The sequence below is a fragment of the Martes martes genome (assembly GCF_963455335.1).
Source record: "Martes martes genome assembly, chromosome: 3".
Taxonomy (NCBI): Eukaryota; Metazoa; Chordata; class Mammalia; order Carnivora; family Mustelidae; genus Martes; species Martes martes.
The window spans coordinates 167868383-167876248 of record NC_137890.1 but is presented as its reverse complement, the minus strand read 5'-3'; the positions used below and the strand labels follow the sequence as shown (position 1 = coordinate 167876248).

General features: G+C 43.7%; 1 pseudogene across 1 annotated transcript; it reads left to right on the top strand.

Moving 5' to 3' along the window:
- Positions 1-4488: 4488 nt before the first annotated feature.
- LOC308340486 (small ribosomal subunit protein eS6-like) lies at positions 4489-5101 on the top strand (annotated as a pseudogene). The gene has a single exon. The product of its transcript is annotated as a small ribosomal subunit protein eS6-like (transcript).
- Positions 5102-7866: the final 2765 nt, after the last annotated feature.

Here is a 7866-nt window from a genome sequence, read left to right as displayed (position 1 = left end):
TTCTCTCTGTGCAAAGTGATTAACATTTAGTGCGATTTAAAATAGGTTCTATGGGTGCCTGGCTGGCTCAGAAGAACATGTAACTCTTGATCTCGGGGTCATGAATTCAAGCCCCACATGGGGTGTAGAGGTTATCTAAGTAAAACTTTTTAAAAAAAATAGGGGTGCCTGGGTGGCTCAGTGGGTTAAAGCCTCTGCCTTCGGCCCAGGTCATGGTCTCAGGGTCCTGGGATGGAGCCCCACATCGGCCCCACATCGGGCTCTCTGCTCAGCAGGGAGCCTGCTTCCCCCCACCCCCCTCTCTGCCTGCCTCTCTGCCTACTTGTGATCTCTGTCTGTCAAATAAATGAATAAAATCTTAAAAAAAATAGATTCTAAAATAAGATACCACCGCCCAAAACACTTCTTCCATGAAGTAACAGTAACCTAGCATGTTACTGTTTCAACAGTTCTACAACACTGTTACAATAGCACGATACTATTATAAAACAAATCAAATGTACTCTAATTCTATTCATGAGATACCAAACCTGATGATTTCATCAAGATAATTAGCTCAGAAAGATGGGACCCTTTAACATTAGCTGTCAGGAAAGTGCATTTAAAACTGTAATGAGGCAGGTTCAGTGATTTGGTATTGTGCCTCAGGAGGAGCCAATGGGATGAAGCTACTATCTAGGATTATAACTGAACCTCTTAAGTCAGAATGTTATTGAGGCCAAATGAGAGGGCATCTTGCAGGGGCACCCTGGGCAGCATTCTGAGTGGAGAGCCACTCCTCCAGAGACACAGGTGTGGCTGGAAAGGGAGCCTCATCCTTGCACGCCAGGCAAGGCACGTTCAAGGAGAACCTCAGGTTAAACTATTTGTAGAGGACCCACTTCTGGGTCTAGGTTGCTGTGTAGCTGAGCAGTTCCCTCCTTGGGATCTACTGAAAGTTAGCCCTTGACATAAGGAAGTGGGGGTGGGAAGGAGGCAAAACAAAAGAAAACCAAAATACAGGAAAAACTCCAAGGAGACACCACTTACGTAGTAGGGCGGTTCACACGAAAAAGGCTGAACATACAGAGCAACCGGAATGCATACATTGCTGGTGGAAATGCAAAATGGTACATCAGGAAACAGCTTGATAGTTTCCTGTAAAGTGAAGCATAGTCTGTAGGAGTGAATTGCTGGGTCATATGCTAATATGCTATACTAGTATATGACCATGTTATATTAGCATATGACCCAGCAACCCACTCCTGCACGCAAATGTTCATAGCAGCTGTATTCGTAGTAGCAAACACTTGGAAATGACCCAAATATCCAACAACTACTGAGTAAACAAACTGTGACATATCTGTTCAATACTACTTAGGTATAAAAAATAAGTAAACTGGGTGGTCTGGGAGGCTCAGTCAGTTAAGCACTTGACTCTTTGGCTCAGGTCATGATCTCAGTCGCCTGAGATCGAGCCCTGTGTAGGCTCTGTGCTGGGTGTGGAGCCTACATAGGATTCTCTCTCTCCCTCTCCCTCTGCCTCCCTGTCCTGGCATACATACTTACATTCTTTCTTTCTCGCTCTCTCTCTCTCAAAAATAAATAAATAAATAAAATAAACTGACACATGCAACAATATGGAGGAATCTTAAGAGCATTGTGCTAAGTCAAAGAAGCCAGACACAAAGAGCTATGTATGTTTATTTTTAAAGATTTTATTTATTTATTTATTCATTTATTAGAGAGAGAGAGAGCTCAAGAAGGAAGAAGGTCAGAGGGAGAAGCAGACTCTTCTCTGAGTGGGGAGCCTGACACCAGGCTCGATCCCAGGACTCCAGGATCATGACCTGAGCGGAAGGCAGCCCCCCAACCAACTGAGCCACCCAGGTGCCCCAGAACTCTATATGTTATGATTCCACTTATATAACATTATAGAAAAGGCAAACTGCCTTGTAGCAGTTACAGACTTCGGAAATCGATGGGAAGTCCTGACCCAAAGGAAGGATGGTTGGTGAAGCCAAAAGAGTAAAAAATATTAGAAGATTGACAAATGTGACAGTGAATTCATCATATGGTCGAAGGTACCCTAACAGTTATAAAGTAATAATTAAATGATTTAGAAACGAATTTTAGTGGTTCCCCGCCCCCATATAAGGTGTTTCCTACACATTGTCCCTCACTGAAAACAATGAAATAGTACATGGCCAAATAAAAATTTCTGCCAGTTGTCAAAAGAAATTTCCAACACCATTATTTGATGATTTGTGGACATCCCCAGATTTCTGGGTTTTCCTTTTCTTTCTTTTGTCTCAAGATATATTTCAGGAGCACTTGGGTGGTGCAGTCCATTAAGCAGCAGACTCTTGGTTTCGGCTTAGGTCATGAACTCATGGTCGTGGGATCAAACCCCGAATCAGGCTCTACTCTCAGCATGGAGTCCGCTAAAGATTCTTTCCGTCTCCCTCCCCTTCTGTTTCTCCTCCTGTTCTCTTGTGCGTGCTCTCTCTCTCCAAAGTAAATAAAATCTATTTTTAAAAATTTTTTAAAAATTTTTAAATTTTTTTAAACTTTTTAATTTTTTAAAATAAAGATCTATTTTATTCATACTACTCTAAATAAAGCAGCTTCCTTTTACTCTAGAATAAAATGGCCTACATTTATACTTACAGATTTCCTACGGATTACATAGCCTAAAGTTTACCCCACGATGTACCCGAGATTCAGCTGTTAAAAAAAGAGAGGAGAGACTTCGTAAAATGGAGTCTAGAAGTTCAAACTGCAAATTAGATTTTATTTTATTTATATGAGAAGCCAAATTCAAGACCAGGGTTATCCATCATAGCAATCAACCCGTAGCTAATTAATTCTTTGGAGATATCTGTAGTATCTTAAATTCTACGGAGATACCTGTAGTATCTCCTTAAAGAAAGTTATCAACTCCCATCTAACATCTATCCTGACAACTCTCTCCCCTAACACTGGAGATAGTAAACCAACTCCTTGGTATAAAAGATAACATATGTTGGGAGTCAAGAGCAATTTTAAGGGAGACAGAAATAAAGAATGTTTGCTAATTTAAAATCAATGTGATTGTTTCAGCCAAGATAAAGTAACATGGACTAGATTTGCCCTCCCCCATGAAACTAAAAAATGGACAAAATATGAAATAATGATTTTCAGACACTGGACATCAGGCAGCTTAGGACAGTGACCTGAGAGATGGGAAATAAAAAAATATGATTCTTGCGGTTGCCCCAGCTTACTACCTGGAAAGAGTTTCTAGGCCAAGGCTCGGGGAATTAGACCCCAGGTGGAGCTTGGCAGAGCCCCTGAGCTAAAGAAGGGGAACTAGGATTTGGGAGGCCAGGAATTCACAGGTGAATTCCCAAAGAAGAGGGCTCCACACAAGAGAGGGCTCAGGAGAACTACAGCGGGTCCCTTTTGAGCCTTCGGCTGAGTTCTGATCAGCACATGCATGAGAAAAGCCTGGGGGTGACTAAGGGAACAATCCTCAGAACTCATACAGGGAGAGGAATAGATTGTGTTCCCCCTAAAGTAGAAAAATGTATAATTCATGGTACTTCAGATGGAACATTCAGAGGGTTGGTTTCACCTTGATAGTGGAGAAAAATTAGTCCTAAAGTCTGTTCTAATCCCACCTAATAGAATTTAAAATCTACATGGTTGAAATCATTTATTTCCATTCTTTGGAGATGGTTGACTTTCCATCTGGTCCCTCAATAATTATTCATTAAATAACTGTGAAGTTGACTAGAGATGTTTACTTTGTCTAGATTTCGGCATCCAACTCCCCAGTTATACAGATGCAAGGGAAGACATGGGTGAGAACATCACAGAAGTGGACTAAGGTGTATCATTTGTTGGGGAGCCAGAATATCCCGTCCCCTTCAAGATCCTTCCAACTGTACTAAGAATCAAGTTGACATGAGACACAGAAAATCAAACCTAACAGTGTTCATACTGGGAATCCAAACCGTCATGGAAATTCCAAAGACAGGCAGAATGAGATATATATGTCATCCTGAACTAAGGAGAAGGGGGTTGGGGTCTGGGGTTTCAGAGGGAAGGAATGCAATTCACAGGGCAGTGAGCAGGACAGATGTTGGTAATTGGGTATTTTCACTGCCATACAGATGGGTCACTCAGATAAAACTTATCTTGGGTAATAACCATTATTTTGGGAAAGACCCCCAATTTAAATTCTTCTAAGTAGTTCAGGGAAGGGCCAAAGTCCCTGTTGAGCCTGCAGGGTCTTAATTGCCATCAGCTCGAAATAATCTTTGTGCCAGAGTGACTCATCTCGGGGCACCGTGCCCTGGGGCCCTCCACACTCGATTTCTATTTTCTCCTCTATCTTGCTTGTGTTCCATTTAGCAGCAGATGAATCCAGGATAAAGCTAAAAAATCAAATGTCCCCATAAGTGTTTAGAGCATGCGATGGTGAATCTTTCTCATGACACCTCAGAGGCAGGAGGCTGCTTTAGGATGAAACGGAACATCTCTTTCCCAGTTACTGGCTGCCAGAGACTCATTGAAATGGATGAGGAATGCAAACTTCCTACCTTTTATGAGATGTGTACAGCCACGGAAGTCGCTGCCAAATGATCCGGGTGATGAATGGAAGGTTTTGTGGTCTGGAGCAATGGCAGCAATGGCAAACAAGGCTTCCCCACAAAGCAGGCGCTCTTGACCCATGGCCGTGTCCGCCTGCTGCTGGGTAAGGGGCATTCCTGCTACAGACCAAGGAAGACTGGAGAAAGAAACACAAATCTGTTCAGAGTTGCATTCTGGATGACAATCTCAGGCTTCTCAACTTGGTCATTGCAACAAAAAAAAAAAGCAGAGAAGGACATTCCTGAACTCACTGATGACAGTACTGTGCCTTGTCACCCAGGACATGGAAGAGCCAGCAGAAGCCACAAACCTCTCTGAAGAGACAGTGTACTGAGAAAAATAGGAAGAGTTTGCAGAATATGCTCAACTTTTGGCAAAGAGAATGAAGGAGGCCAAAGAAAAGCACCAGGAACAGGTTGCCAAGAGATGGTGGCTGTCCTCTCTGACAGCTTCTACCTCCAAGTCTGAGTTCAGTCAAAAATGAGATTTTTTTAAAAACATGATTTTATTTATTTATTTGAGAGAGAGAGAGAGAATGAGAAGGGGGCAGGTCAGAGGGAGAACCAGACTCCCTACTGAGCTGGGAGCCCCATGCGGGACTCGATCCCGGGACTCCAGGGTCACGACCTGAGCCAAAGCCGAAGCGAGCCACCCAGACACCCAAGATTTTCCTAAGAGTAACAGATAAATAAGATCAGACATCAGATCTCAAAAAACAAAACAAAACAAACAAAAACAAAACAAGGCTCGAAAACCAAAAAGCACGTATGTGAGGACAGCACCAGAAACTGTTCCCTTCCTCATTTTGAACAGACAATGTGCCCATTGTTTGGTAGCATCACTGCACCCTTGTTATACAATGATCCACAAAACGTCATTCAGGCATTGCTCCTCCCAGAGACTATGCTGGTGATCTTTCCACCCACAACATTTGCTCCCAGCTCATTGTTGCTGTTCATCAACCATGAATTTGAAAAACTCCGTAATGTTGTTGGAATTATAAGTTAGTCCTCCAAGGTTGGTCTCATAAAACTTCTGTTGAAATTGTGGGTTTGGAAATGGAAGCTGGTCCTTTGGTTTTATTCTTAACCTCTCATTTACTCTAGTGAGTACCCTCTGTCAAAGGTCCAGCCAAACCCTCTACCATCCTTCCAATCATCTGCAAATGCTCTAACAAGCTTCTAGATTGAGGAGTCTTGGGGGTACAGATTATATGCACAGGTAGGGGCACGGGCATAGAATCTGGCTTCTCTGTGGAGTGTCACGCCTAATGTCCCACTTAGCTCCTATCTGACTTCAGTACCGGGCTAGGCTGGGTCTCTCTCTCTTTCCTTTCCTTCTTTCCCTTCTTTCTCCCCACCCTTCCTCCCTCCATAATTATTTTATGGTGGGAAAATTTATGTAACATCACATTGGCCGTTTTCACCATTTGAAATGTGCAACTCCGTAGCATTAATGACTTTGTTATTAATTTTGTTACATAATTTTGATCACTACCTCCTGCCAAATATTTCATCACCCCCAACAGATGGCTAATGTGGGAGGTTGTTTTTTCCAGAGGGGACTTGCCGCAATTTCTTTGGGAACACATGTAATTCCACAACTGGCCTTGCCATTCTTCCATTAGGAATTAGAGTCTGATTTCCCCTGCCTGGAATCTGGGAGAGCATGTCACCCCTCTGACTAACAAGCAAGGCAAACATACGAAGCAGGGTAATAAAAGATCAGGCGGCTTCTACCTTATTCTTTGGAACCTTCCGGGTTGCAGCCCTGAGCGGCCATGGGGTAAATCCTAATACCCTGAAGCTGCTCTGCTGCAGGGAAGCCAAGCCACGCAGAAAAGCCACGTGAGGACAGTCTGCAAGATAATCCTTGCCCCTGAGTCATCAGGCACTTCCAGATTCTTCCAGCCCTCGGCCTTTGAATCTCTCAGACTGAGGTCTCAGACACCATAGAAGAGAAACAAGCCATTCCCGCTGTGCCCTCTCCGGAGTCCCCTGTCTCACAGGGTCCGTGCCCATAACACAGCCGTTGTCGGTTTAAGTCGCCGAGTATTTGGACAGCTTGTTATGCAACAGTAGTGGAAGTCTAATACAAATTGGTTTTAATGCCTAATGCTAGCTGTGCTAGAACACGTGAGCTCCATTTACCCTTTCCTGCCTCTCGCATTATTATTGCAATACTGTGACTTACGAGCTATACATAGTCTTGCAGATGACCAAAATATATTTCTCATGTACATTTGGTCTTTATCCATGGTTCCTGGCCCACAGCTCTCAAGGCTCTAGGAATTTCCTGAGCAATAAGAACAATGGGAGAATCTTTTGCTATAATATTTGCTCTCTGGTCCTCAGTTCCTGAAACCACTCCAGAGCCATAAAGGCGCAATGTGCATTGTGTGGTTGCTTTCTTTCTTTCTTTTTTTTTTTTTTTTAAAGATTTTATTTATTTATTTGACAGACAGAGATCACAAGTAGGCAGAGAGGTAGGCAGAGAGAGAGGAGGAAGCAGGCTCCCTGCTGAGCAGAGAGCCCGATGTGAGGCTCGATCCCAGGACCCTGGGATCATGACCCGAGCCGAAGGCAGAGGCTTTAAGCCACTGAGCCACCCAGGCGCCCTCTTTCTTTCTTTTTTTAAAAGATTTTATTTATTTATTTGACAGAGAGGGAGAGAGCACAAGTAGGGGAAGCAGCAGGCAGAGGGAGAGGGAGAGGCAGGCTCTCCACTGAGCCAGGAGCATGAAGCTTGATTCCAGGACACTGGGATCATGACCTGAGCCGAGCGCAGCCACTTAACGACTGAGCCACACAAGTGCCACGTCTTATGTTTCTAATGAGCCCCTTTCCACCCCAGCTGGGTTTACATTCATAAAGTAACTTTGGAAACACCTAAGAATGGAGGCTAGTTGCTAGGGAAACCAACCATGAATAGAGGATTGGAATTTTCAGTTCCCACCCCTGATTTCCAGGGAGGTTGACTCAATCGTCAGCGGCCAATGACTTAATCAACATGCCTCTGTAATGAAGCCTCCAGAAAAAACCCAAAGGATGGGGCTCAGAGAGCTTCCAGTTTGGGGAACCAGAAGACTTCCACATGCCACCATCCTGGGCCCAAAGTCCATGGGGACAGAAGCTCCTTTGTTCTGGACATTGTCCTATGCTTCTCTTCATCTGGCAGTTGGTTTATCTCCTTTAAAATTCTTTGTAATAAACTAGCATCCTAGTGAGTAATTGGGTTTCTTGAGTTCTG